Source organism: Pseudophryne corroboree, unplaced genomic scaffold (assembly GCF_028390025.1).
Source record: "Pseudophryne corroboree isolate aPseCor3 unplaced genomic scaffold, aPseCor3.hap2 scaffold_436, whole genome shotgun sequence".
NCBI lineage: Eukaryota > Metazoa > Chordata > Amphibia > Anura > Myobatrachidae > Pseudophryne > Pseudophryne corroboree.
The window spans coordinates 261854-275324 of NW_026970063.1; the positions used below are offsets into that span (position 1 = coordinate 261854).

General features: G+C 45.0%; 2 non-coding genes across 2 annotated transcripts; both read right to left on the bottom strand.

The window, feature by feature from the left end:
* Nucleotides 1-10720: 10720 nt before the first annotated feature.
* Nucleotides 10721-10883, bottom strand: LOC135026361 (U1 spliceosomal RNA). Its single transcript, XR_010222996.1, has one exon. It is a non-coding gene; the product is annotated as a U1 spliceosomal RNA (small nuclear RNA).
* Nucleotides 10884-11036: 153 nt separating this feature from the next.
* On the bottom strand, nt 11037-11200 carry LOC135026401 (U1 spliceosomal RNA). The gene has a single exon (XR_010223035.1). It is a non-coding gene; the product is annotated as a U1 spliceosomal RNA (small nuclear RNA).
* Nucleotides 11201-13471: the final 2271 nt, after the last annotated feature.

Consider the following 13471-nt stretch of genomic DNA (forward strand, 5'->3'; position numbering starts at 1 on the left):
CATTTTCATCACATCATTGTTTCTACAGTTGGGTTATAAATCAAATCCATTGGAATTACAATTTCCTCACTCCTTAGACTCATTACCCTGGTACTACGTTTGCACTTCATTAAAGCCTGACCGCATCTAAATATCAAACCAATCGTTATGACAACACCTAAGATACATAGGAGAAACTTCCCTACATCCATTATGACTCCTTGAGCCCATTCTCCTAAACCAGAGAACCAATTTCGCGGGTTCAACCATGACACCCAACTAGTCAGCTCATTACTCACAGCAGCAAGGGTGAGATTGCGTCTCCTGCGGAATTCCCATTTTAATTGGAGAATGTCGTCCATCTTTTGGTCTATGACCTCGACCGGGTCCTCGGTACTATTTGTAATATATGTGCAACATTTCACGCCGTACTGCGTTGCCAGTGTGACACAATATCCACCTGTTACTGCTGTGAGATAATTGAGAACCATTCTATGCTGAACTAGTTCTGTTTTATAAGCTTGAAGTTCTCTTCCAGTATACCTAAACGTGTCATCATACATTTCTGTGATATTATCTAACAAATTTGCAAGCGCAGAGATGTATCTATAGTTCAGCACTCCTCTAGCGGTGCGAGTGATATCTAACGCGATTAGAAACTGAATCCCGGTGGATTCATGGATCATGTCAGAGGCCGGATGCTCTGTTCTTTCTATCAGGTGCCGTTTAACTACGTGCTCATAATGAGTATGAGTATAAGGAGTTTGGGCACCACGGTGAATATCTTTCATTTTGGCACGTGATACAGTCATTACTTCAGGCAGTACTTTTCCAATGTAACACAATCCTTCAGAGTTTGGGGCAAGCCACTTATACGCCTTCCTCCCGCATATGAAATATGCATCATCGGGGAGAACATATGGGACGGAGTAGGACATAACCATATTACACATCTTCCATGTGAAATCTCCTAACCCTAATTCTCCCATCTGTCTAGTACACGTACCAGTTTGTACGATATGTGCACAGTATCCTGGTGATACCTCTCCAACTCTCGTAATCCTATTTCCTAGGGTATACCTATATCGGAAAGACTTTTCTCTACTGGCTATGTGGCGTATAAGCTCTGTATCTGTAGGCATTCTATCTGCCCTATATGAAAGGGTCATGGTTTGGTTACTCCATGACACTTCCCAATTTCCCGGCTTTCGGGGATTGGTAATGTTAAAACATATTAGGGATCTATCCACATGATATTGGTGGAGCTTCAAACTAGGAGGACTGGAGATATTAAACCTCCTGTCCACCGGTCTCCCACCCTTTAGCTCAAGTACCTCCCCTACCATTAAAGGAAATGGTACTAGTCCTGATTTGCTATGACCTTGAGGTACTTGAGAGCATACCCAACAATCTGTTTGATTTAACACACTACCCACTAAGGAGTGATAGTCACTCAAGGGATGCCGGTCCATGTGGATATTAAAACTGGATTGGCATTTCTTGATGCACCCATCCTCAACTACATTGTCACAGAGCCTACAGATACAGTTTTCTTCAGCTAACAATCCTTCACAATTCCTTCTATTGTCAATGCTATCGGATCGTTTTCTGATACTCGCCTTTACTTGTTGGTTAAGTTGTTCTTGGAAAACTACGCCTCCATCTCTGTCATCAGAACCCATTCCAGAACCTCTCTCGACCTCCATGGTACTCTCGCCGGAACAGACTGCTCTGGTCAACATCATGGTCAACAGGAAAATCCGGATCACAGTCTCTTGAGGCAAGTCCATCTTAGGAGGAAACGAAGAAGAATGAGAAGGGGGAAAAATAATTTGAGGGAGAGGGGATGGGAAGTGGAGAAAAACAATAAAAGGGAACAGGGAATCGACAACTGCTTTTGATCTTGTGATTCTCGATGCTCAGGTGCCGCCTCAGTCCTCCTGGAACAGACACTCCAGTGATACAACTTCCTCTACCGTCTGTTCCTTATCACGGGACCTCTCTGGATCAGCAACCTTCTTACAATGGGACAAATGAACCCAAGTCTCTCTCTCGGCAACTTTCAATGCTGTAGTGCTAGTCAATAAGACCTGGTATGGTCCTTCCCATCTGTCAATAAGGCAACCTGAGCGTAGAAAATTTCGTATCATTACATAATCCCCAGGTTCAATGTCATGACAATTACTATCTGGCAAATCAGGAATCACTAACTTCAAATTATCATTTTGATTCCTTAGCTGTTTACTCATGTTAACCAGGTACTTTACAGTCACTTCATTGTTACACTTCAAATCATCCTGAGGGTTAATCATAACATGCGGTTGTCGACCAAACAAGATTTCAAAGGGAGACAGATTAAGAGGGGACCTGGGAGTGGTTCTGATGCTGTACAGTACAATGGGTAAAGCTTCTGGCCATGTCAATCCTGTCTCTGCCATAACTTTGCTCAGTTTATTTTTAATAGTGCTGTTCACTCTTTCCACCTTCGCACTCGCCTGTGGACGGTATGGAGTGTGCAGCTTGCTATCAATTCCCATCAACTTACACATTCCTTGAAAGACATCACCTGTAAAATGGGTACCCCTATCACTTTTGATTATTCTAGGGATACCATATCTACATACAAATTCCTGCACAATTTTCTTAGCAGTAAACATAGCGGTATTTGTGGCCGCAGGAAATGCTTCGACCCAATTTGAGAATACATCTATACAAACAAGTACATATTTCGAATTTCGACAAGGGGGTAATTGAATAAAGTCAATCTGTATTACCTGAAAAGGACCGCCTGTAGGTGGGATATGATATGGTTCTGTTGGTATTGCCTTTCCGATATTCTTTCTCAGACAGGTAAGGCATGACATTGCTCTCTTACTTGCATGAGATGAAAATCCTGGGGCGCACCAATATGCTCTTACCAACTTGCACATTCCTTCCTTGCCCAGATGAGTCAGCCCGTGAGCTGCCTCAGCTAAACATGGAAGATATGCTCTGGGGGCCACCGGTTTACCTTGTCCATCTGTCCAGAGTCCTGAGGACTCCTGGCCATATCCCTTTGCCTTCCAGACTGCCTTTTCCTGTGTGGAACACAAATTTTGCATCTCACACAACTTCTGTGTGTTGATGGTATTAAATACCATCAGTTGTGAGGTGTCTGTCTGTCTGGGGGTACCAGCTGCTAATTTAGCAGCTTCGTCTGCTCGGCTGTTACCAAGTGATACTGGGTCTTGGCTATATGTGTGTGCTTTACACTTGATAACAGCCACTCTGTCGGGTTCCTGTATCGCTGTTAGAAGCCTTTTGATGTGAGCTGCATGCGCTACCGGTGTACCAGCTGCCGTCATGAAGTTTCTGAGGCGCCATAGGGCTCCGAAATCATGGACTACCCCGAATGCGTATCTAGAGTCAGTGTAGATATTGGCTGATTTGCCCTTAGCCAATTCACATGCTCTGGTTAGGGCGACCAGTTCAGCAACCTGGGCTGAGTGAGGTGGGCCTAGCGGTTCCGCTTCTATGGTGCCTTGGTCATCTACGACTGCGTATCCAGTACACAAGTCTCCCGAGTCTGACTGTCTGTGACAACTACCGTCCGTGTAGAAAGTTAGATCTACATCTTCCAGTGGGTTGTCACTGATGTAAGGCCTTGCGGTAAAATTTTGGGTCAAATATTCCATACAATCATGTGTGTCCTCCTTTGTATTAAATTCTCCTTCCCCACCACTCTCATCCTCCACCCTTTGTGCCTGTCCAGGCACACCTGGGAGATATGTTGCAGGATTTAATGCACTGCATCTCCTTATGGTGATGTTTACGGGGGCCATTAGTGCCAATTCCCATCTTGTAAACCGCGCTGATGAGACGTGCCTGGTTTGGGCAGAATTTAGCAAGGCTGACACTGCATGTGGTGTATGAATTGTGAGGTTGTGACCTAGCACTACATCTTCGCTTTTCGTTACTAGCAATGCTATCGCAGCAACGCTTCGCAAGCATGTGGGGAGGGATCGCGCTACCGTGTCTAGCTGAGCGCTGTAGTATGCTACTGGTCTGCTGGCATCACCGTGCTTTTGGGTTAGGACGCCTGCCGCGCAACCAGCGCTTTCTGTTCCGTACAGCTCAAAGGGTTTCCCATAGTCTGGCATACCTAATGCTGGTGCCTGCGTTAGGCACTGTTTAGGTCTCTCAAATGCCATCTCGGACTCGTCTGTATGCGAAATCCGATCAGGCTTGTTTGAGGAAACCATCTCCTGCAAAGGTAATGCTAGAATGGAAAATCCTGGGATCCAGTTACGGCAATACCCACACATTCCTAAAAACGTTCTGATCTGTTGCTGGGTTTGTGGCAGAGTCATGTCTCTAATTGCTTGAATTCTATCAGCGGTCAGGTGTCTCAGTCCTTGTGTTAGACAGTGTCCCAAATACTTTACCTTAGTTTGGCATAATTGCAACTTGTCTTTGGAAACCTTGTGTCCAGTCTCTGAAAGATGAAACAGGAGCTGTTTCGTATCCTTCAGGGATGCTTCCAATGAATCAGAACACAGTAGTAGATCATCCACGTACTGTATTAATACTGATCCACTCTCTGGTTGGAAAGACTGTAAACAATCATGCAAAGCCTGGGAAAATATACTTGGACTGTCTATGAAACCTTGTGGTAATCGGGTCCATGTGTATTGGACTCCTCTGTATGTAAATGCAAACAAATACTGGCTGTCAGGGTGCAGAGGTACCGAAAAGAAAGCGGAGCAGAGGTCAATAACAATGAAAAATTTCGCAGTGGGAGGGATTTGCATAAGGATGACAGCTGGATTTGGCACTACGGGGAACTGACTCTCAACTATTTTGTTAATCCCCCTTAGATCCTGCACTAGCCTGTAACCCCTCCCCCCACTCTTTTTAACAGGGAAGATGGGACTGTTGGCAGTGCTGGACGTTCTTACCAGGATGCCCTGTTGTAGCAAGCGCTCTATTACTGGGTAAACTCCTAACTCCACCTCTGGCTTCAGAGGGTACTGTGGGATTTTTGGAGCTATCCTACCATCTTTTACTTGCACAACTACTGGAGCTACGTTTGCCATCAATCCAGTGTCTTGTCCGTCTTTAGTCCACAGTGACTCTGGTATCTGGGATGTCATTTCTTCTACTTGGGATGGAGTCCTATTTGTCATAATGGTATGTGACATTAATTTTGATGGGGAGTCTAACATGTCTCGCACTTCCTGAGCGTGATTCTCAGGTATGTCCAAGAATACACCTTCAGGAGTACAATAAATGACGCACCCCATTTTACACAATAAGTCTCTTCCCAGGAGATTAGTCGGTGCCGATGCAGCCAGCAAAAAGGAATGCTTGGTATGTAAAGGCCCTACTGTGATCTCGGCTGGTTTGCTAACAGGGTAGTGCTGGACTACTCCCGTTACTCCCATGGCTGGAATTGTCTTACCAGTGGTTCTCATGCCCACTGTCGAATTTATCACTGATTTGGCCGCCCCCGTATCTACAAGGAAGTTTAATGTTTTACCAGCTACATTAATTGCAATTTCGGGTTCACTCCCAAGACTTGCAATCAATTTTACTGGCTGCAGATTACAGGTATGGCCACACCCCTATTGGGTATGGTGACCTCCCTGAATCCCGCTGGCAGCAACTACTTGTGAAGAGGTTAAATGGGAACTACCAGAGGTTTGCCAGTCTCTGTTCGGGGGGTATCTTTTTGTTTCCCCTGCATGTGGCTCATAACTCCGTTTCTGCGGACCCTGCTCCCAATGTCGTGTGTCGTGTCGTTGTCTAGGGGGTTGATATGAGTTTTGTGAATGTTTCACTCTACAGTCTCGTGCCATGTGTCCCTGTCTATGACAAGAAAAACAAGTTACCACATTTGACTTACCCACAGGGTTTGGTGATTTATACAAAGGCTGCCTTGTGGTCAGGGCCTGTATACTTACGGCCATTAACTTATCACCTTGTGATTCCCTGTGTCTAGTGATATTCCGATCGTGATCCACAGCTGCCTCTCTCAAAGTAGCCACCGACAGACCTCGCCAACATGGTTGCGTGGTCTGTACCCTTGTCTTTAATGTCTCTTTTAAACCATCCATCAGTACAGATACTGCTACTTCTCGATGGTTTATGTTTGTTTTAATGTCCTCTATACCTGTGTATTTTGCCATATCTAGTAATGCCCTGTGAAAATATTCTGCAGCAGTTTCTGACTCTTTCTGTTTAATGGAGAAAATCTTGTTCCATTTAACTACTGCTGAAAAATACTCCTTTAATTGTAAATTTATTCTTTTTACATTATCTTTGTTGTACACATCTGTAAGAGGTACATCCTGATCCAATCCACAGTCAGCTAAAAATTGAGCTGCGTCGACATTGGAGGGTAAACATGCCCTCAGCAATATCTGCCAGTCTTTGTTATTGGGCTCTAAAGTGTTCCCTAGGTCTCTGATGTATTTCTGGCTGGCAACTAAATCTTTCCTAGGGTCAGGGAATTCGGACACTATGGTTCTTAATTCCATTCGGGAAAATGGGCTGTACATGGCAATGTTCCTAACAGGAGTGATTCCTGTTGTGTCAGTTTTCCCATTTGGCACTGCTATTACCCTAACAGGATTAAGTCTACTAACATCATTCTGTGTAGATTCTACAGCCTGTGGTGAAATGGTTTCAGCATAGTGTATGGTGCCGTACTTACCCGTAGATACGACCTCACCTGTCCCTCCGCTAGGGGCCTTTGTTACTAATCTTAAGGGTTGGGCCATGCCTACTGTTGTTTCTGATATGGTGGCTGCTAGAGAGAGCGCTGATATTGTTGCCGATTCGTCCTCTTGATCACACTCCTGGGGAAAGTTCAAAACAGGGTACAACTTGCACGGGTTAGTACTTGCATTGGTTAACTTATTAACATTTACGCAGTTGCTAAGTGTTTGTTTGTTACACCCTAATGCGTCATTCTCCGCAACCAATTTCTCTCCCGATATGTATGGTGGCGGCGGGGCCGTGGCTATCAATTTCTTGATAGGATTAGATCCCGCCGCCAGAGCCAATCCTCTCTGTATTTCACCCTCCTGTTGCCATAACTGCAAATAATCATAATGTTGGATTCGTCTCTTTGTTGATTTAATGAGACATATCCTCCTCCTTAAATTTTGTAACACTTCTGGGCTAAAGCTACCTACTCTTGGGAATTTCTCCCCGTCATGCACAGTCATTCTCTCCCATTCATCACATAAAACCTCTGTGTGTGAACCATATTTTTCACACATTACGTACCTTGCCGACCCGACTGGTCGGTTTACTGAATCAACCCGAACCGAGGTTGATCGCCCCCTTCCTGAACAATTGGCCCCCATAACTTGCAGGCGTTGCTTTCACCACCTCTGACCTTCAATCAGGGTCTTCAGCGAACCCTTACAATAACCAAAATGTTCACGATAGGCTGACGGTGGCGGTTTACCGAGTACCCCACTCACTCGCCCACGCCGACCAATACGACCTACACACTGCCCTAGTGCTGGCGTACTCGACCCAGGGCCCCTATGAACCTTCGTTTACTGGAACATGTGAGTGTGTTCCGCAGAGCATTGACCCTTTCCAGTAACTGTTGGTTGTTGGACAATTCCTGAGTGACCAGCGAACTTCCCTTCAGAAAATAAAAAATTACACAAATCACGTCAGAATGTACAAATAGTTTTATAACCGGTTGCGTACACAAATGGTACTGGTCAGATTAACTAATGCACACAATTACGTGCGGTACAATCGTTCAGCACATAAGCAACTAATCTTATGTACTGAGCGACCAGTGGAATCGAAAATTTCGGCTGCGAATTCCTTCAGCCAGAGCTTTATTGGCCTATATGGGTTTTGCACCAACCCCCTGGGTTGTGCCCTTTTCTCTTATTTATAGCGGACTTCTTTGTCTGCTGTACCTGGACCTCCTGGTCTGTTCTGGACCTCCTGGTCTGTGCTACAGTATGACCTCCTGGTCAGCTATACTCTACTGCTCAAATTTTATATTTAACAAGGGATGCCTCCCTCGCCACCATGTACGACACTTACATGCATGTACCTCTGCGAGAACTCGACTTCTTGTGGTTCAACCTTGAAAATTGTATAAACTTATATATACAAAAACACTCACTCACCACATATATACTTTTGTTTCTATTTCTATTTCTGCGCAGAAATTTTCTTTAAACCAGATGTGTTGTGAATTTGGAGAAGGATCTGTTAGTCTAAATTTCGGACACTAAAATAAACTTGCGCCATTTATCGCGTTGCCACCTTTTCGCCTGTTAAAATAACACTACCGTGTGATTTGAGTTACGTGAGCGTGCCCGGATGCTCCGTTTGCGTAATATACGCTGCGTGCGTCGGCCTTTGAGTTGCGTACGCGAGTCTCACCCTTTGTTAGAGACACGTGTACGCAAAGCAAATCTCCACCGTAACACAACTAACACGTTTATCAATGTAGATGATCCTCGATCGTCTACCGCGCACCACACCAATCTCTCCTTGTACCTTTAGGTAGAGTTGCGTGTGTGCTTTTACACTTTATCCCTTAATATATTACTTTTACACTTTAACTATGAAATAGCGACAAATCTCTCTTAGCACGTTTTATCAATTATAAAATGGCAAACAGGAGAGTGATATGAAAATACACGAATGAAAAAGAAATGCAGATATGTGCGTGCGTACGCAAGACAGAAATAAACAGTTTTAAAAGACACTAGCTTTTGTTCTTACCTCCGGTTCCGGATTCCTTCAGCACCCTTTACTAAGCGAAGCAGACGCTTAGCCAGACAGCACTACGGGGAATATGATCTCCCGCCCTTTGCTGATGGATAATGTCTGCTGAAATTACCTAGCAGAGATATGTGAAGGACGGACGAGCCGCCAATTGATAAAGCTAAATATTTATCTTATTTAAAACCCTTTAAGAGGTCTAAGAACACTGTACGCTATTGACGTATGGAGTACCGTAAGGGTACGCACGTTGCGTAACAATCGCTTAGCCGTAGTCGAGACGCTCAAGCGTCACGTTCGCTTACGGCCAAGAGATCACAGGCAGGCACGCTATTGGCTGCCGACTAACGTAATGATTCGCTATAGCGATGCGAACGCTCAGGACCACGAGGAGATCACCAGCGGCGCAAACGCTCACAATGTTAAACCCTTATAACTATACCATAAAACAGTGTATTATGCAGTAAACCTTGGTGTAGAGATAGAGTGTGGATGCAACACAGTGTAACCTTATTAACTAAAAAGCGCTCTGAGAATACTTAACACTATAAGAAATACACAGATACCGTGCTTAGGGTCTAACGCCTTATATGAATGTTATACTTGAAAAAAGAATAATACAATACAAGTCATACACTACAATATAACATAGACTAACTAACCAGATAACTACACAGTAAAATACAATACAATACAATTACGTTTTAAGGGAAAATGAGAGAAAAAGGAGAAGAGAGAGAGAGATATGGCCCATAATAACGAGAAAGACAATATGATTGCGGAGAAAACTTACGCACAAAGGTAACGATCGCATGCGCCTCTGGACATCCAGCTCCCGATTATCAGCAATGAGAACCGTTGAAGAGTGAGAGCTGGATGTGGTCGGCTTGTCTATTTATGCCTCACACACAATACAATTCAATGGTCCCTACAATCTCATTGTTCATTGGACACAGGAATTCCTCTTCGCATTATAACAAAAGGTCATAGGTTGATTCATACAGGTGGGCTGTGACAATTTCCAACTGCTCAGGTGGGTGGGAAACTAGGTTTCCCGCCGCATGGATAAGTAAGTGCAAATAATAGTAAATGGACATAAACTTCTTATGTCCATAACTATTCGCACGAGCGATTAATCTGTTTCAAACCAACACCGGAATATTGCTAATTAAATACTCTTCCGATGGATACTAAACACCACTGTATTACTCCTGTCTGACCCTTCGTATCAAACATAGAGGGATCTCTCTGTCCATGAACATGCTACATTAACCAAACTTTCAGATTCTATCAAAGGGACCATTATCTACAAAATACATTATATAGTTAAAATATGTTATGAACGAGTCGCCCGCTAGACGCACACGAACTCTACCATAAATGCGCATACCGTGCGCCTGCGGGTGCCCGCAACAGCGAGTATGCGCACGCACGGGAGAGCGCACGCATGCGCAGCAGGGACACATATGAGGTGCAAATATGGCAGTGTGCATCGTGATATTTTTCTGACTTTGACAAACCCAATAAAGAGGCTTATGCCTCTGTGCTCGTCGGCGACAATATAACAACCACAACGCAATAATACGTTTGCGATCCATGTGATAATGCTGCTCAGTCACACACACACTGTGAAATGCTGCTGCTGCTGCTGCTGCACATGCCTACTTCATCCCAATTTAGAACCACAGCATTAAAACCGGCTAAAAGCTGTTGCATGTGAAAGGCTCAGCCGGCCGGCAAAAAACCGGACAGCTTTTGTCCGGCTTATTGCCGTCCGGCCAAAACCGGGTAGTGTGTTACAGCCCTTAGGCAAGTAAAAGGGTGTTGGCCCTGCAGCTCTACCTGTAGTACGCATTGTGCGTTGGAAGGCACAAAGTAAGCAGACGGGAGAAGTCAGGATAGTGCGCAAGGGCATAGAAGGGAGCGGCTCAAGAAAAGAGAAGTGGAAACAGACAGCAAACTAGGCTGGAGAGAGACCTGAGACAAAGAGATCTGAGTTATACGAGAGCCGACCAGGGGAAACACAAATTATGCAGTCAAGTGTCCCACATTTGGGGAAATCGCAGGAGCAGCACACCCAGAGTGCAATGGGTGAGCCTTGCCCTGGGAGAAGCACCTTCATGATCATAGTATCTCACATGGCAGGTAAGTAGGAGTTGGGCTAGAGCTGGGGAGGGTCGCTGCTCGGGCACCCCCCCTATCAAGTGAAGGAGATCCAACTGAGGCAGCACAAGGGAACTCTCGAAAGAAGAACAAGGCTAGAGGAAGATCTGAGACAAAGAAATCTGACTTTTACCAGAGCTGACCAGAGGAAAGCACAAACACAGTCCCCCACTACCACAAATAATGCAGTCAAGTTTCCCACATTTGGGGAAATCACAGGGGTCAGCATACCCAAAATGCAATGAATGAACCTCACCCTGGGAGAACAATCTTCATGACCATGGTATCTCCTATGCAAAATAAGTATGATTTGGGATAGGGCTGGGGAGGGCCGCTGCTCAGGCATATCTCTGTCAAGTAAAGGAGATTCAACTGAGGCAGCACAAGGGAACTCTCATCTGGGGACAACAACTGCAGGGAGAACACATATTTTCAGAAGGCTGCAGGTAATGTCTTGGAGCTTAAAATTACAATACCTCTGGATTTGGAATTATAGGGGGCGGAGGCCAGAATTTTCCATTTAAGCATTAGGAGTTTCAAAATCTCAAGGGGTAAAAGATGGGTTTCTTGGAGACATGCAATATCTATTGACTGTTTTTGTAAGTATAATAAAACCTTACGGCGTTTAGCCGGAGAGTGGATGCCACCGACATTGAAGGAACCTATCTTCAGCTCAGTCATATGTGTCTGGGTGAGGGGAGAATCCATCCATCTGGGTATAATTCTGCCGGGGCAAAATGGCGGTGAACCTAAATGAGAACAAACATGAGGAGAGAAACGGGGAGGGGAACATGCAATGACAAGACATGGGGAATACATGAAAACATGGCAGTGGCATGGTCAACATGCCAGGAGTCCAAAGGACATAAATGACATTCAACAAATGTAACAATAGATATAACTGTGGGCTGATCCCATATAGTGGGATAGCACTAGACAACTGTAGATACCGCAGCATGACAGGTGTTCAGGGACCCTGTAAGAAGGGCTAACGTAATGGACCTTAACAACAATGTTGAGGAAAACTATAATCTCTATGTCAAATTGAATTAAAGGGTGAGATTATAAGAAGGCCCAGATCAAACAGTAAAAAAGGGGGGGTGGGGAAGGGGCTAGAGTAATAAACGGTGGACGCAGATATATTTCACATAATAACTGGGAGAAAGCAGAATTTTTTAACCATAAAGAGACAGTTCCAAGGGTGGCGAGAGTTCAAGCAGGGGTGTCAGTGATGTCAGCAGCGGAATCCTCACGGTTATCAGATAGGAAGGCGTGTGCATCTTCAGGCATCGTGAAGTCGTAGTGGGTGTCATTAATGAAGATCCTTAGCTTAGCCGGATACATAAGGGCAAAACGTCGGTTCATGGAGACTAGCTTCGAGCAGATAGGAGAAAAGGATTTACGCATACGTGAAAGTTCCATAGAGAAGTCTTGGAAAAGGCGTATTCGGTTTCCTTCCCAGATAAGGTTCTGAATCTTTTGCGAAGCCCTCCAGAATGCCACTTTGTGAAGATAATTTAAACATCTGAATAATGTGACCCTAGGGCGTGATTCATGCGGACGGGGTGGCGGGCCGACTCGGTGAACTCTTTCCACCACCAGGTCCTTACATTCCTCCTCGATGCCTAGTAGCTTAGGGAGAGTCACAGAAACAAAAGTTGCCAATGCTGGGCCTTTAACATTTTCAGGGAGCCCTACCACCCTTATATTATTACGACGTGAACGATTTTCAGCCTCATCAAGTTTGTTCCATAACTGATAATTTTCCTTCTGCAGTTTGATAATGTCTCCTTGTGCCAAATGCATATCATGACATAGCGCTCCTATACGATTTTCAGAGTCTGAGACTCTGGCAGTAAGGTGCTGCAGTTGCTGTGAGATGTCTGCCACAGCCTTAGATAGCAGAGGTGACATTGTGGATTTAATAGCATCCACGATGTCGCCATACGTAGCGGGAGTATCCGGGATGCGGCGTACCTGCGGAAGATCAGTGAGCTCCTGGGGTGAAGCCACCTTCTTAGAGGCCGGGGTGGACGGGGCCGAGGAGGCGTCTGGCGCCATGTTGGGATCGGCGCGGCGCTTCTCCTGACGCGGCGGCTGCGGTTTCTGTGAGGCCCCTGGTGCCAGGTATTTGTCCATCGGGGAAGAGGGGGTGATGCGCTGGGTAGCGGTCGCTGTGTGTAGCCGGGAACAGCTACGTATAAGCAGGTGAACGGGTCCCTGAGCGGAGCAGCGTTTTCAAGCTGCACTCCGCATGCAGCCGGAAGTGGAAGTCCCATTTTAATTTGTTTTAATAGTATATTGACAGTATTGTTTTCTTTCAAAAATCCACTTAATTTTCTTTACCCTATTATTAAAATGGTAATTGACAAAAACAAACTACATTGTCACCAGAAGAGCAATACAAAATGTACAAGTGATATATTAAAATCATCTTTCCAGCTTGAATTTCAATGATGCATTGGGGCAACGATTTTGTGAGAAACATCTTCACCCTTAAATAAAGATTTTCTTAATTCCTTACCTGTGTGCTAATTAGATATCACCTTGTTTTCACATTAAACAGACTTCCACATGA